Below are 17,434 nucleotides of genomic sequence, written 5' to 3'. Positions count from 1 at the left end.
GGATACCTTCCTGTACAAAAACAATAAAAACAGGTGATTTCCTCTTCCTATGTGCACTTCAGAAAGTAGCACCCTTAAAAAGAGGAAAAACAAGGAGAAATGTAATCATTACTCCTTGTTGCACCTCGTGTAGCATTCTGACACATTTCCAGATGGTTTGCGAATTCTCGTAAATCTGTAAAATGTTGCAGAATACATGGGTGTGGCGTAGGAACACCCAGAGCAACAACAATTTCATGCCCCTTTCACAGAAAGTGTTGTATGAGAAGGGGCCATATATACAAGGACAGGAAGAGCCATGCAGGGTGGTTTACGTGTGCTTGTAAATATGGGGCAGGAGGTTGCACCAGCGGTGTGTCACAAAAAGTGATGCACCAGTGGCTCAAGGGGCTTGTAAATAAGCCCCTTGGTTTCTCCCTGCTGCGAGGCCTGCTCCTCTCATAGGTTTGCATTGGAAATTCCCTGATATGTTTTTCAGTGGTCATGTCTGATCAGAAAAGACTAGCGTTGCCATGTTTGGAATGTTTGGTGATACATCCTGCTTATTGGTGCAAGTGTATTTTCCATTATTATTGTAGGAATGTCACTTCTAGAAAGAGAATCAATAATATGTAGAACCACTGGTCTAAACACCACGTGCACTACTCTGCCCCCTCAAGCGTTTCGTGCCCAGTGTAACTTAATTCAACGTTGTTAACAATACAGACAATCATTAATTCCAAAAAGTCCCATCAAGAATAGTTCCAAAATGTAAAAAGTTATGAAGAGTAGTCAAAAAAATGCTACGAAGACAATGTGGTTGTTATTAGTTCATCGGCTTAAATGGTGCTTCTTCTATTTTTTGACGATTGATAAGCCATATCAAACCCAATGCATTTCGGGCCTCCACCGGGCCCCTCATCAGGGGTATCTATAAACAGAAATACATCATTTTAAACATCAGTCTATTCAAAACAACTCCTAATATAACAAACAAATCAGACCAATTATGGCCTCATATTTAGAAATTCAAGGTCTTAATAAACAAAGTAAATGTGATAATAAGCCACATGCCTATGGTCAATTGCACCACCAGAGATGTGAAATGACAAGTTCATAACAATGTCTCCTCTGTTTCAAGCTCCTTACTGCATCAATGGCACGTGAAACCTGTGCTGCCAAACACCTTCATAAGCGTGTCAAACTACGCTTAGAGCGCAATTGAGAGGCCCGGCAGTGATGGACACCGTAGCTCCATGATCGTTGAGAGAGAGCAGGGCGGCTGCTATCCCAGCGGTTGGCTCCTCAGGCGGCGCTCTGCACAGAAAGACCGAGGGAGGTCTCTCGCACCTGCAGCTGTCTGCAAGTGGCACAGCGGCTCGAGACCAGAGACGGTTTCCAACATCGCTACACTGACTACAGGAAACCTCGGGTACTGGAAGAAGACATGTATTGTGTGGCCAGGGCTACACCTCGCACTTGCAGTAGACCCAGGCAGATTCCCACGAGGGCCGAACTGCTCTTGTAACTCAAGCCTGCATTCATGTTCGAGCCTCAGGGATGGAAGGCCTGTGTCTCCGGCTCCTGCCCACTCTGGCACCCAGTTCCAGGTGTGGGGCTCAGTGGGGCCTGGTTGTTTGGCCAAGGAACCTGCATTGGCCAGCAACTGCACAACTCAGATGTGGGCAGCGACCTTTCCTGACCCCTTTATGGAAGAGACCAAACAAGGCCTCCCGCTTGTTTTTTTAAATGAGTGTGCCCCCTCCATGTGACACATACCTGAGGGGCAATTGTCCTACTGAGTAGCACTGTGGAATGAGTCCTCACGGAGGCCCTCCAACCTGGACCTTGCAGCCATATGGTAAATGGCAAAAATTACTGCATTGAGTGCAATAGGCGCACAGGGACTTCTGGGCCCCATATACTGTGGTTGTTTACCAGAATTTTTTTTTAAAAAGCACAGATGCATTGTGATCTACATCTGTAGGGTGATGTGGGATGATTTATGTGTTCTAGCCGTTACCTGCTGCATTTCCACCCCAAATGTATAATATGTGGCATTTTGCCCTGCACTTTCAGTATAACAAGTATAACATCAGGTTCTGCACAATATGCATAGTAATGGTGTTTTCGGTGACATGTGCAACATATGAGTCTTTATGTTATTGTGTACTAACTGTGATGTTATGACAAATACCTAGTTGGCAAATTGATTATTGGATCATGTGGTTTTGGTCTATGTTTATATGCAAAACAGAAACATATTTGTTTATAATATTATGTGGAGTATCCTTTTTGGTGTATTTATTGTGTCACTTGTGTGTGTGTTGCAAACACATTTTACACATTGCTTCTTCGATAGTCCTTACTGCTCATGGGGGTGAGCAGGGGTTATCTTGGGTGTGTAACTCCCTTACCCTGACTAGAGTGGTGTGTTCTGCATGACTTAGATGCATCCTCCAGCCAACCAGAAACACCATTTCTAACAGTGTGGTTTTATATTAATTAGTGTTCCTATCTAGTTAGAGTAGAGAATTGCATGATTTGATGGGAAGAAGCCTTTGCAGCAGATCTCTTTATCCTGTCTTTGAGACTCTTCTTCTGAAGATTGAGTCCTTTACTTCTGTTACTTACAGCTACTGCTAAAGATGACTTTATTCTTCCTTTATTTAGAGACCATTCCTTGATCAATGCTACTGCAAAGATCATCCTACTAAAATGGTTGCTACTGCTGCTGGAAGTATCTCTGCTGAGTTTCCGAGTGACCCTTTATTGGTAGCTTTTCTCATATTCTAAATCTTTCTCGTTTCTGAAAATAACTCTTTTGGGGTTCTACGTAGGGTAGAGTAGGCTCCTTAGCTACTTTAGTGACAATTTCCTTTACAGAGCACTCTGTATTGTTTTATGCTTTTACTAATCAACCTTTTCATTGCTATTCCTCTAAAATGACGTATCTGATTAAAGATGACAAAAATTATACTAATCCTTTAAGATAAATATAGATGTTGGAACTTCATCAACCTCTAATCGACTGGACATTAATCTGACCATTGATGATGTATGCACACTTTATGTCTTGTTCTAGCGCTGTTCTAACTCGGCGGCAAAGGTCCATTGACCTTTTCAAGAGCTATCAGGATTTCGAAAGGGATGAATCTGTAAGTTGGGTGCTTAAACTTAAATGCAATTCTTGGTCAGGCCTCATGCTTCCGCACCCTTTTGTGTTTTTCCCTCTCTTTCTCTACATCAAAGACTAATGGGAAAAAATAAGTGCTGGGTCATATGTGTAACTTAGAAAACATGAGTGGGTACCTTCACTAGTACTTCTTTGATACAGTGAGTGCCAAAATAGGGAAGCATGCCACATGCTTCCATAGGTGAGTGGGGTTCATGTGGTGCAGGGTGACTATGTGCTACTGGCCTCCCTGAATTTTAAGGGGGTATACAGTCTAAAACAATGGTGCAGCTGCAGGGAGTTTCTGAACATAATTCTGATACTTCAGTACATATCTATAGTGAGGGCAGATTTGCCACCATAGTATTCCACTGGAAGCAGTTATTTTTCTCCATCCACAGGAGCTGGAATCTCATATCTTATACCACTGTACAGGGAGGAGGGTGTAATGTTCCTGGGGTGAACTGTGGGTCATTTTAAATGGTGGAAGGAATGCTACATACCCACCACCATCTCCATTGAAGACTTCTAGGACCTCATTTAGAGTTTGTTAGAGCAAAACCCCTAATGTAATTCAGTGGAAAACTTCATGCTTCACTTGTCACATTTAGAAGTGGGCAAAAGACTGGTATTTTAAAGGTTGAGCTTCAGGTTGCTCTGAAAGTGAATCCCTTTATAAGAGGGCTCATCCACCACTGGAACTGCAAGTCAGAGTGATGGTAGTGCTGACCTAATTAGGGCAAGTTGATTGACACCAGATTCCCCTGCCGGAGATCACCACGGAATGCACTGGGTTCCTGGAACGACAACTTATTTTTTCCCCTTTTCAAGAAGAAGAAAAAGCACACACTCACACTTTGGAAGTTTGTCCTAGAAAAACAAAGTTTGCAAAGCAAGAACTACAAACTTGGTAGACTGTCAGACCACCCACCAGAGTGTAAATGACCCCTTTGATGAACCCCCTTGGTCACATTTTAGTATGTACATTCATTTCCAAAGTGAGCATGCAAAAGGACAAGGGGGATTATTTTTATTTGTTTGGGACATGTCTTCATAAAAACGACGGACTGACGTTTTTGAATCCATACCCTCCACAATAAAACGATGTGTAATTCCAAATTGAGGTTCTTGGAGGTCGATTAGCAAAATGTGACATTCAGCAAGGGTAAAGGAACTACTGAAAAGGTAGTCTTACCGTGTCAGAAAACATGAGCTGCCACATTGATGCTTGTTGGAGTAACTCCTTATCTGAAATGTTCCTAATTGTGGTATTTAGCTGGGGTTCACTTTATATGATAAGCATGCAGAACAAATGGATGACTGTCCAAACTATAGTCCAGGGAGGAGGGGAAGAGAGGTTAGGGCCTGTCACGTGTTGACAAGGAGCCCTGTTTCTATCCTTGAGGCCATTTTAAAATATATTTTTACCATTTTGTCAGGAACACACCTTTACTTAGGTATTCGCTTTGCTTAGATTAGGCGGACGCAGAACCTTATTCTCTATTAGACCATTTGTTTGCAGAGAGAAATTTGGGTACAAAATTGAATACGTAAAATAATTACACCAGGCCAATTGCATATGCTCACGTTCACACAAATTGTATACAATGTAATATGAGTTTAAGCTATATAGCTTTATCAAATTCTGCTTGAATGTATGGAGCTGTTTAAGTCAAATGAAACTACAAAGTATATTTACAGGGTTGCGAAACTGTATTTATGTTAATGAACCGTTTTGCAATCCCATGTAAAAAGTACTAAATTATGCAAAATTAGGCTTTCAGAGAAAATGTGATTTGCAAGTATCATACATGACTTTTCCAGGTATGTACTCTTGATGTGTTATAAAAGGCTTCAGCGAAACTGGCAGGAGACCAATTGGAACAGAAAATGTCTCTGTGTGTGACATTCTCTGCAATAAAAATGTACATGAAATTGCATAACGTGAAACTGTACGAAACTACGCAAGTTTCAGGCAGCATGCAACTTGAAAATTCCATAAGTTTCGCTGCAAAAATAGCATGTACTTTCTATGATATAAAACACACGTGTATGTGCTAGCCAATTGGAATGTTTGTTTAATACTCTTACCTTCGGTTCACTAAAACCTCCACCGTTATTCCTGGATGTTGGCGGTAATTTAAACTATTTTAAATGTACTTTTGTAAACTCTTTTTCAAAATTGACCTTGAATTTCTGTTATCCCTGACCACGGCCACAGGCTGGGTTTGAAAAAGCAAAGGTAAGCCCTCGGCGACAATACTCCTGGAGGGAACCCAAGAAGAAATGTGCAGTGCAGCCCTAGCTAAAGGGCAAGACATATTTACTGAATGGCTTGAGGGATATTACAGAGCCAGGGAGTTTTGCTTGAGTCATAAACCACAGTAGCTCAGCCCAAGTGCCTTGTGAGTGATGCCCGCTCTCTGGGTCGTCTGGGTCGAAGTTGCAACCTTCAATTGGGCATGGCATTATATTTCTACTGACATAACACGGAATACATTGTATGGATCAGCCTGCGCTCCACAACAAAATACAAAGTGTTTCAGGAAAGGGCAATTGACATGTTATCAAAATGATGGGTGACTTGGAAAACGGCATCTCCGCTTGTCAATCTCTGCCACAGAAGAAGGAAGGGGAGATTAGAATCTCTTTGAATGCAGAGGAAGTATTAACCAATGGGTTGCAGAGAAGGCGAGAGAGATTGCAGCATTTAAGATCACAATTCAGAAAAGTGAACTATGTCGTAAACGAGAAGCAGCTGGAGGAAATGAGGCTCTCAGTAAAGCACTTGTTCAAGGACTATTACAAAACGACATATATATCCTACAGTGTAAAATGCAGTCGATTCGGGTCAGTGATGAGGAATTTCTCAATCCCGCGCCATTTTCCAGGAAAAGTTTGTGCTGCTCAGACCTGAAGCGCCATCTGAAGCCTGCAGCGTTTGTTGTTTTTGAGCTGACCCCTCATACAGTTGTCAAGCAGTTTTTGTTTTAATTGGTACCTGCAACCATTTAGGATTTGATTTCCGATGTTGTACGTCTTGAAAAGGCGTCTACTCCTGTCTCCCTTTCTGAGGGGAAACTCGTGTCTAAATAAAACACTTAATATTGAGCAATAAAAGAAGTCCCGGCTGCTGATAAGTTATACAGGCCTTTTGTTCTGCTGGTTATTTTTGACGAGCCGCTCTGAAGTTTCTGCCTTTTCTGCCTGTGACTTACAGTCGAATTCCGCGCAATTACGAGCTGAGTAGTGAAATAGGAGCAGGGGGCGGGCGGGGTGCTGGGGGAGACGGGTCTTTTCTTGGGGACCTCGTGCAGGCTTCTGTCTCATTATGTTAACAATGTGCCAGGAGAATGGTGTCACATCTCAGGAGCAGAACAGATTGATTTACTTTGCAGGCCTTCTAGCCCGCCTAATTATGGCATTACAAATGGCGATTCCATCACCCCTTGGCAGTAGCACTGTGATGATTCTGCCTGCCAGGGCCTGAAAAGTGCATTTCAACAGCTTCCATCAGCTAGGCACAGTGTGTGAAGCATCCATTGTGATGTGTAATGTGATAAACTGTTCCACGCGTGGCCTACCCGTCCTGACTGCGGCTGCGCGCGAATGCAGGTATTGTGGCATCTCTACGTCCACTGATCCAGTCAGACGCTGAACTGACCCGCACCCGCATGCCAGACACTGAACAGTATCGCGCCTCAGGAAAAAAAAATGGCGCTCTCTCAGATTTTGGCACATCTTCCTGGCTGTGCTAGAGTGCTATCCAATATTTATTATTGTTATTGATTCTGCATGATATCTTTCAGCACCCCCTTCAAAGCAATGCCTCAAAGTATATATTTCAAAAATGTTAATAATAAATAATAAATATAATTGTACGGCCACATATACTGCTAATAATAACAACAATGCAGGGAACAATGGACCCTCATGAGCCCTTGCTGCGCCTGATTCAGGCATTCATTGCTTCCATGCTTGATAGACGTCACATGTCGCGCAGTATTTGAAACCCGTGGCAAAATGCACTGCGGGTGACGTGGCCAACAGGGCTTTTAGAACCTTCGTCAATGACAGCCTGATTTAGAGAGTTGGCGGGCGGACGGGAAATCACAGGTATTCCTCAATTATACGTCTACCTATTGAAAGCCTACTTTAAGAATCAAAGTCATTTATTCACCCACTCGCAGGCGTGCTATTTAGTGCTAATTCTTTCACACACAATGATGGAGGACTAAATACCTTTCCTAAATCTTTGAAAGGAAACAGAAACACAGTTAAGTCAGCGTGAGGTATGAAAGTAATGCATTATGAGTGGCAGGCACTAACCATCAACACAGCAAATACTTCCATTGGTTGGCAGGCTACAACTTTCCAACACATTGCAAATATGCCTCATAATACATGGGAATCTGCAGTCCCTGTATAAAAAGCCATCTCAAATGTACTTATTACAGGTGAACTGTGACACAACGAGTGGCCTGTAACAAAGAAGTGATGTAGCCGCTCAACTGTAATAAACAATTACTTTCGAGTTTTGAGGTCACAATGTGTGCTTCAGAACAAGCAGCCAGCATGAAAGACAGATAACAGGCATGCTTACAGATGCAGTTTAAACAAGGAAAAGGGAAACTGTCTTTTCTGTCTATTTTTTTTTTCTAAAATGAAAATTCTTCAGAGATATTTTTTTCCAAGCTATCGGAAAGATGGAATCTCTGTATGATTTAACACCACATTTTTTAATGTGACTTACACAACATACTGACTGATTTTTTGTGTGTTTTATTTCACACGATAGATTCTGATTTCATTCTTCATGTCAGGTGTGAACATGAAAGGGCAAGACATAGTGGATTATATGATGGGAGATTGTGTGACGATGTATTATAAGGAGTAAAATACCCTCTGTTATACATTAAAAGGATATTGCAAGCAATGTATGCAGGAATACTTAGTTCCACTTATATCATCCGAGCTGTGAGGAACCTACGGACTTCGTCATTGCAAATTCCTGCATACTCTCCAGCAGCTCCTAGAATTTCCTGAGACTCATTGATAATTACTGTAAAAGCAGAGCAGCTTGTTATGTTGGTGCAATCTGCTTCAATTTCGCTCCTTGAAATATGAAAGAAAAAAGATTTTGATCAGCAGAAGAAGCGGTCTGATTACTGGTAAAAAACAATCAATTCAGCCACTTAAGAGACGAGGAGAAAGATAATGAATAGGTTGCATGGCCTGTCTTCTGGATAATAGGGATGTAATTGCAGTAAGAGAGCATTAATGTAAGTGACTTAGCCGTTTAACCTGATTTCTTTGTGGGTGCTGTGACTAAGCTGTACACCTGGACATACCCAAGCTATGTTAGGCATCACACGGCCAGTAATGTCAGAACCTCTGTCAGAATCAATTATTTAGCTAGATGACCGTGAGATGCAACCTCAGATTCCCATTGCCGCTGAATGTGAAGCTTCAGGTGGAGCTGCCATCACTATTATAGGAGTAGACAAATCTGAGATGGCTGCCTCCAATTTGGCACATACATTACACCTCACTCCTGTTCTAGGTTCAGTCATATGGCCATAGCAGTGCAAATCTGCTTCTAGGGATGTATTGATAAAAGACTGCCTGGTAGTCTAGGACCGTACAATGTTGGCAACTCTGAATCTGCTGCTCAAAGCCTTGCGTTTTATGCACTTTTAATGCATCCAGTAGGAACGTTTTTATAATACCATATCGCTAACTAGATAAGCTGGATGTCCAAACACATTTAACAAAGCAAAGGTCTGGTGTGCACACTTTACCACAAACATATTGTATACAACTCCTGCTTAGAATGAAGACGGTTGAATGGTGTTTGGCGCTGCCACGTCATAGGCTTTTTAAAATATGTAGCTGAACTTTGGGCATTCATATATAAACACATGTCTTGCTTTTAAATTCGAAAGGCAGCATAATGTAAATTTTTTATGTGAGGTTTTTCGATCTTCAGGGCTAGCAAATATTCAAAACATTGCACGCCTTTCACATAATGAATTAAAATGTTATAGTAGATATTTAATTGCCCTGCCGCTACAAATCAATATAAAAGATTGGACTTTCCTATACATAACAAAGCACACGGTGGGGAGAGGCACATCTATATGATAAGGAATGGTGAGGGTGATAGGCAAAGAATGTGGCGTTATGGCCTGAGAATTGGACTCTGGAACAGAGGAACTAGGTTCGAGTCCCAACATCAGCTCAACATCCTGTGATCCTGGGCTCATCAAGTAATCTCCCCTCGCCTAATAAATGAATGGGATTTTGTATAATGTAACTGGTGATCATGTAAAGAGCGGGTCCGAGTTTGAACTATATACAAACACGCAATGAGGCAACAGGGATGGATACCAAGCAATGGGGAAGGAGGGATAGACAGGGTACAAGCAACAGGGTGGGATAGACAACACCAAGAAGCAACGGAGCAGAAGTGAGAAAAAAGTACCACTATCTGAGCTCAACCAGTGGAAGGACATCTATAAGTAATCGCTCAGTACTTGGTCCATGCTCCATTGAAGGGGGAAAAGTACACACAGAGAAAGTGAAACCGAATGTGCTGAATAGCAAGGCAATGAGAGTGATGATGAAGCCAACCAATAGCAAGTAATGGGCAGTCTATAAGCCCCCTGTCAACAAAAGATATTTGCAAGCAACAGCGCATGTGCAGTCTCACGCAAGAACTATCTAGGGGTTTAGGTTTGGTCATAGCTGCATGGAGCAATCTCACTTGTAGATACACATTCTAAGGAGAAAGTTCCACCCAGTCCATCTCTATAAAGAAAGTGCGAGATTGTTTGTGCAGGGACAAGGGGGTTAGATAGGATGTGGGCACAGTCAAACAAAGACTACTCCAGAATCCAGCAGTTGATAAATAAACTCTGCATTGCATAGGTAGCACTTACTGATTCTGGCCTACATAGTCTTTTAAAAAACCTTCAGATCAATTTATAAGGGACTCCTTCAGAGAAAGGTGAGCTGTGTGATAGACATACCACTTCTGTATGCCATCTAGGCACTCCGTTAAGCCACCACCGTAAAAACCCAATATGAACTAGTCATCCAATAAACCCATCCATTTAACCCCTTCCTTGCTCATGACGGTCCCCAGCCACCATGAGTCACGGTGGGCGTGTGTGCATGACGAACGGGGCCGTCTGAGCCACTCCCATGATTGGAATGTCTAGCAGCGCGGTGGAATTCGCGCCGCAGCCAAGGTGTTAATGAGTTGTAGAAGTGAGGGAGGGGTGCATATTTATCCCTCTGTTCTTCAACTTATACATAGGAAATCTAAAGCAATCTCTTCAGAAGTCATCAATAAATGTCCCATAGTCAAATTAGGATGCCTCTTACCCTCTGGGATGATGCAGTACTGATGACTAAGTCAAGGTGGGCCAGTCACAACTTGGAGTGGCTATCTTTCCACCAATAAATATGGGAAAGGCAAAAAAGCTCATTTAGATCCTGTGTTGGAAATGGCCCTTTTTGCAGGGTTATCCCCAAACTTTTTGCTACTTCCTCCTTTATTTTTCCTGACCCGTGGTTGTTGGCAATAGACTCTGGGCATTTTATCACTGCTGATCAGTGCTAAAGTGCATATGCTCTCTAGGTAAATTGTTATTGTGATTGGTTATCCATGATTGGCATATTTGTGTTACCAGGAAGTCCCTAGTAAAGTGCACTGAGTGTGCCAGGGCTGGTGATTCAAATGCTACTAGTGGGCCTGCAGCACTGATTGTGCCACCCACATGAGTAGCCCTAAAATTGTGTCTCAGGCCTGCCACTGCAGTGCCTGTGTGCAGTTTCTAACTGCCATGCTGCCCTGACCAGTGTCCACACTGGCCAGGCCTAACACTTCCCTTTCTGTACACATTGGACACCCCTATAGAAGGCCCTAGGTACCCCCCTGGGCAGGGTGCAGTGTATATGAAAGGTGCAGCATGTACTAGTGTGTGTGACATGCTCTGGTAGTGAATTACAGCCATTTTCGTTTTTCACTATTGAGAGGGCTATCATGCCCATAGGCTATAATGGGGAAATGCTGTGTATAATGTTTACCTGCATATCTTCCCATAGGAGCAAGATAGAAAATTGAAGTCTGGTATCCCTGAACTCAGAATTTAATAACACATCTTTTAGGAAGGATGGTTTTCGAATCCTGTGTTTGAAAGCGGCACTTTTAGAATGCGGCTGCTTTCTTGTCTGACCTTTCTGTGTGCCTTTGGCTGTTTGTGAATTGACTGTTTGGTTTGTGAGTGACAGGGCTGGGTGATTCCAGGAGACAGAATGAGTCCGTCCAGTGGTGAATAGAGAGATCTGCATCTAAATGGGAGGGAGGAGTTGCACCTGGGACCTGAATAGGACTGTGCCTGCCCTTCTCAGTGCTGGCTCCACCCCCTGTGGTGCCTCTGATGTCTCTGCCCTGCACTGTGAAAGGAGAGAAGGAATCATGTCAACAAAGTGCTCCTAGGGCTGTGCTTTCCCTCCACAATGCTGGCTCCAACTCCTGTGGGGCGTCTGATGTTACTGCCCTGCACTGTGAAAGGAAAGAAGGAATCATGTAAACAGAGTGCTCCAGAACTGGTTTGGACCGGGCTCAGATCCCTCCTGCACAAAGGGAACAAAGACTTTTTGGGGTATAAGTACAGGACCCCTGACCACTGAACTTTAGATCATCCTGGAATCAAGAAGGAACCTCTGCCAAGGAGAAAGATGGAAGACTGAAGAGGAAGGACTGTCCTGCTGTGTGTTTGTGGGCTGACCTGCAGTTGCTTTGCTGCCAAGGAGAGGGGAAGGACTTTGCTTTGTGCTGTGTCCCCTTGCTTGAAGAGATCTCCAAGGGCCTGAATAGAGCTGGCTCCCTGTTAAGAAGTCCCAGGAACAAAAGGACTTCACCCCCAGCTTCCCCCTAAACTCTACTGAGAGAGTTCTGTCCTTCCTAGAGTGCTTGGGCCAGTTGTGGTGCCTCTGGAAATTTTACCTGTTGTTGGGAAGCTGGATAAGAAGAAACTAAAGACAATCTGCTAAATTTCACGTATCGCTCGCTTGCAGAGCGCATCCCCGTCAGTAGGAGGAAATTCCCGCCGCTGCGAAGATTGAGATCGTTGCAGCGCATGTTGCCGCTGTAAGAACCGATGCATCCTTCGCTTGCGGATCGCATCGCTCCGGTGCGGGAAGAGTACCATCGCTGCGAGTATCGTTGCAGAGCCTGTCGCCACTGGGTGAGATTGTGGCCAACGCTTGCTTGCGGACCGCATCACGTCGCTGTGAGAGTTGTCGCCGAGCCATCGCATCGAGGGGCCGCGAGAGGAGAAGATCGACGCTGCGCTGCGCATCGCCACTGCACCTGAGATCGTCGCTGTCCAAAAGATCGTCGCATCGTACCTTTGCGAGACGCTTCCTACGAAACCTGCGCACCGGAATCCATACTGGGTCTCGCATCCCTCCCCCTACAGACCGGAGTCACCGCAACACGCCCGCTGCTTCCAGCGGGGTTGTCGCATTGCCTCTCCAGGGTCTCAGGAGTGACGCATCACTTGTTTTTCAACGCTGCAGCTTTCCCTTGGAACTTTTGTCACATCTAAAGGTACTGTTGGCTAAAACGTGACACAACTGTAGATTATTTTAACCCAACCTTAAGAACTCTTTTTAAATCATATCCTTGAACTGTGTATGTTGAATTTTTGTCGTTTTGGTCTTGCTTAGTTTAGATTAAATACTTCTATTTTTCTAAACTGGTGTGGAGTCCATTTGTGGTGTTTTCACTGTGTTGCTGTGAGTGTTGGTACAAATACTTTACACATTGCCTTTGGGATCAGCCTGTCTGCTCTTGCCAAGCTACCAAGGGGGTGAGCAGGGGTTATCTAAAGAGTGTATCCCCCTTACCTTGACTAGAGGTGAGGGTCCCTATTTGTCACAAGTACCTACCTGTGCGAACTAGAGACCCCAAAATCTAACATCCTGCCTCACAGAAAACTTCTCATGTGATTTAAAAGCCTTTCTTGACTTTTAAGCATCTCTAAGCCTACACTAGAGTTTCAGCACTGTTGACAACTGACTGGAAGCTATGCTCTTTGATGAGCTCTAGATGAGGAGGTAAGAAGCATTTGGTGAGACAGGAGCTCTGCTGATTTACAGTAGGGTTCAGACTCTGTAAACCTCTAAACAACATTCTAAGTATGTGGTTCAAGGAAAGCAACTCAAACTAAACAAAATCCCTAGGTTGAGGGTGTGTGCAATAGAGTTAGTTCTAGAATATTGCTTTTAGAGATCTGCTTTTCCACCAAACCCCACTGAAAAGCCCAGGTTGGTAAGGAGAGGGCAATCAAGAGGCTGATGATGTGCTCTGCCTTAACTGGAGGTCCAATGGATTTGTCCTGAAGAAACGACTCCACATTTGTCAGTGACAGCTGTCTGATACCTTCAATGGATCAGGGCTCTAGTACATATGAAGTGGCAAAGAAAACTGAAAAGGCACCCCCTTACAAATATCTACTTTGAAGGTCTGGGAGAGGGGGGAAGAAAGACCAACATTTACAAAGCAACCTCCCACATGACCTATATTCCTTTACTGATGGCTCTCACACGCTCTAAGATAGGGTCTCAATAATGCTAATCTCCGCACAACAACTTTAATTGATATTTTATCATGTTTTATTTTCTTTTTCATATGTATCAAAAATTGAGCATTGACATTTCAACATTTCATTTCTTTTCAACATTCTATGTCTAGATTATTAAGAATATGAGGAGCACATAACTAAAATCGTTGTCTAGCCATCTGGGTGTTTCCATTCACCCCCAAAAACATTGGTTCAGTGATTTGTAAATGGAAATGTTATTCATATCTCATCCCATGATTACATTAATTGTCTTAGATATCCATTCAACATTTACTTTTGGATTAGGATTGAACACAATTTCCTCACTACTTGAAAAAAGAGTCCTTACTACATAACCCTAGGTAAATTATGGTTAATTTACCAAATACATTACCAAAGTCCAATTTTCAGGAGAAGACAATTATTAAAGCCTGATATTATATTGTGTGAGGGACACACATGAAACCACTTGGACATAGTTTCCTTCGGAGAAAGTGCTGCTAATGACCAATTGTCATTGTGGAACTGGGTCATATGGATCACAATGGCGAGAGTGCATGGCAAAATCAAATGATCTGGAGTGACTGTACACTAAAAGTATCTGCATAGGGCTGAGTGGGTTGACACAGTGGTCCTTTTCTGTAGTTATATTAAAAAATGTTAAGACCTATAATGCACAACGATTTAAGAGAGGGTAATACTGACAGCTTAGCATTTAGCAAAAAAGTGCCAAGCAAGTTCTATGTATTGGTAATAGTAAAAGGCGTTAATTAAGTTAGTCACTGCCTAAATTTCGTGTGCAAGTAGGGTCGGGCAATTTTAGGGCGTGTGGGATTTGTTTTTCCTCAGAGACGTGGGCAGTGTCTAGATTTGATCCCTTCAGCTTTTTCCCATATACTAAAAATAAATATATATGTTCCTCACGCAACAAATAAACTTCCAGTACTCAATGTGTTATTTGACTCCTTCATATATGTTTCCATCAATCACTTTTAATAGAAATGTCATATAAAGATGGTCTGTCATCTAATACAATAAAATGGTTTCCATCCTCAAACTCTTCTTTGCAATGTCAAATATTTTACTTTATCTGTAGTTTTGAATATCCTTGTCTATAGCTGGATGATAAACATTATAAGTCAAACTCAAATTTATTAATAAAGTTCTAAATAAAATTCCCCAATAATCCCTCAGGAATACACATTTCAGGTGTTTTATCTTACATAAAATTCTGACTTTGTTGAAATTATGTTACTAAACATAATGCTTGTGCTGAACGCAAATATTGATTATTGTGTGCAGGGAATTGTTTTCTGTGCTTAACGGATATACATATAGCAATGGTGTTTGTTCCATTCCACCCTGAATTTGAATATTCAGGGTTTAAATACTTTTATATGTCAGCTAATCAGATCGACTAATCCTGGACATGAGAGGACCAATCACAAAGTGGCAAATTTATAAAGCTATCAATGTACCTATCAGTATACCTAAGTGGACAAATACACATATTAGTAAGTGTAAATCTCACTTGCTGAATGAAAGATTAGAGAATGGTGGAACTGTACCGTAGCAAATGGTATTAGCCATTCTGTCATTATTGTGCTTTTGTGAGAAGGTCTAGTTGCATGGGTTGAAATTTCTCATTGGGTCAACCAGCAAAAATGGTGTATACCGTACAAACCTACCAGGCTCTAAGTGTTCTACAAACATCTGCAGATTTCTTCTGACCATAAATTATGTCATTGAGGGGGATATTCACAAGGAAGTGGCAGAGAGATGCGTTTGCCTTCTTGGCTTAATGCCTCTCTGTGCCACTTCGGAAAAGCAAGGCTGCACCATATTCACAAGGACATGGTGCAGCCTTGCTTTTCCCCCTGCAATGGTGCTAAGTTTCACAACTTAGTGCCAACGCCGACACACTTGCACCAGTGTGCAAAGGTGTCCGCAAGCAGGGAGGTTTGTTTGTGTACAGGAAGGTGACCCTTCTTCCTGCACACAAACAAACCTAAAATGCCAGTTTGTAACTTACATGTGTGCTGATTCATGCAGCACACATGTAAGTTACAAAACAGCATTTAAAAAAAGGTTTGTTTATGTACAGGAAGGGACACCTTCCTGTACATAAACAAACCATGGCATTTTTCATTTTCCATGTGTGCTGCACAAGGCAGCACACATGGAAAATTAAAAAATGATGAGAAATAAAGCATTTCTCCTCGTATCGCCAACTTAAGACCAGGGTTCTCCTGGTTTTAAGTTTGGTGTTAGCTACTATTTACACTGCCCTTGTGAATAGGGGGCAGCGTAAATATCAATGGGTGTTGCAGTGGAACGCCCACCACAACACCCACTGCATGCACCTTTCACACAAAACACAGCGTGAAAGGGGGCCTATTCAAAAGGCAACGCCCCTATCGCCACCACAACATCACTGAAAGTGACGTTGTGGTGGCGATAGGGGTTTGTGAATATGCCCCTTAGTCTTTTCAAGGTTAGTAGTATATGCTGAGGGTGTGAATGAAATATTTGAAAAGAGGTTCTCCACTGACAAACTATTTATCTAATTAAAAACAAAACCTTTGAAATGCATGTTAGTTTCCAAATGAGTGAAAGCACACCCATTAGATTGCCACATAAAGACATAGTTATGCATGCAAATATGTTGTATATTCCCTGGTACATGTGACAATTTTTCATGAACAAATTTTAGATTTTTCCTTAGTTTACATGTAGAATTAAAATATTTTAGATAAGGAAAATATCTGCATGCCACGTTTACACTTATGATTCTTGGGAATTTCTGACTTTTCATGGACCCACATATAATCTTAGAATGTAAGGAAATCTATACATTCCATAAATATCCGTTTGTGATCATGTGCATATGGCAGAAAATCAGAGGGCGGGGCCTCAAAGAAATATGCATTTGCACATTTTTATGCTCCATATATTTTTCTTCACGTGACACATTTTCTTCCTGTTAAGAACCCAGTTATTTCCCATCTCATGGATAAGGGGCTCCCTCTGACAAATCACTTGCTCCTCTAGCCTTTTGTACTAGAAGTTTTACATAAAATCGTTTTTAAAAATAGTAAATACTCATAAATTGCATACATTTTGAAAGACTAAAAGAGCTAAAAGTGCTTCAGAATAACCATCTGTTGAGCTAGTGCTTAGACACTGACTATTGTATAAAAATCATTACATAAAATCCTTGTAAAAGGATAAAAACACATGATTCAATAAATCAGAGAAGCAGGGCACACTCATCAGTATTACCAAACACTTCATCTTTTATAAGAAACTACATTGTCTAAAACTCAGGCATTGCCAAAAGTAAGATGCAGTATCCTGGCATACCAATGGGTCACCCAACTATTGCACAAAACAAAGGGACTGTCTGCACAGCCTGAAATTATACCTGCAGGACAATAGATGTTTGCCTCAGAGAACGATGGAATGTGCAAAAAAAATAGGGCCTCATTTATGAAAACTGTCACATCACTGTGACAAAACAGCGATGCCACAGTTTTCACTGCACCCTCCTTGCTACTCAATGGATGCACCTTACTTAATGTATGGCGCTCGCAAGGAATGACAGATACATCAGGAATCCTGACGTATCTATCGACGCAAAAGT

Source organism: Lissotriton helveticus, chromosome 8 (genome assembly GCF_964261635.1).
Source record: "Lissotriton helveticus chromosome 8, aLisHel1.1, whole genome shotgun sequence".
Lineage (NCBI taxonomy): Eukaryota > Metazoa > Chordata > Amphibia > Caudata > Salamandridae > Lissotriton > Lissotriton helveticus.
Note: the sequence above shows the minus strand (reverse complement) of the source record.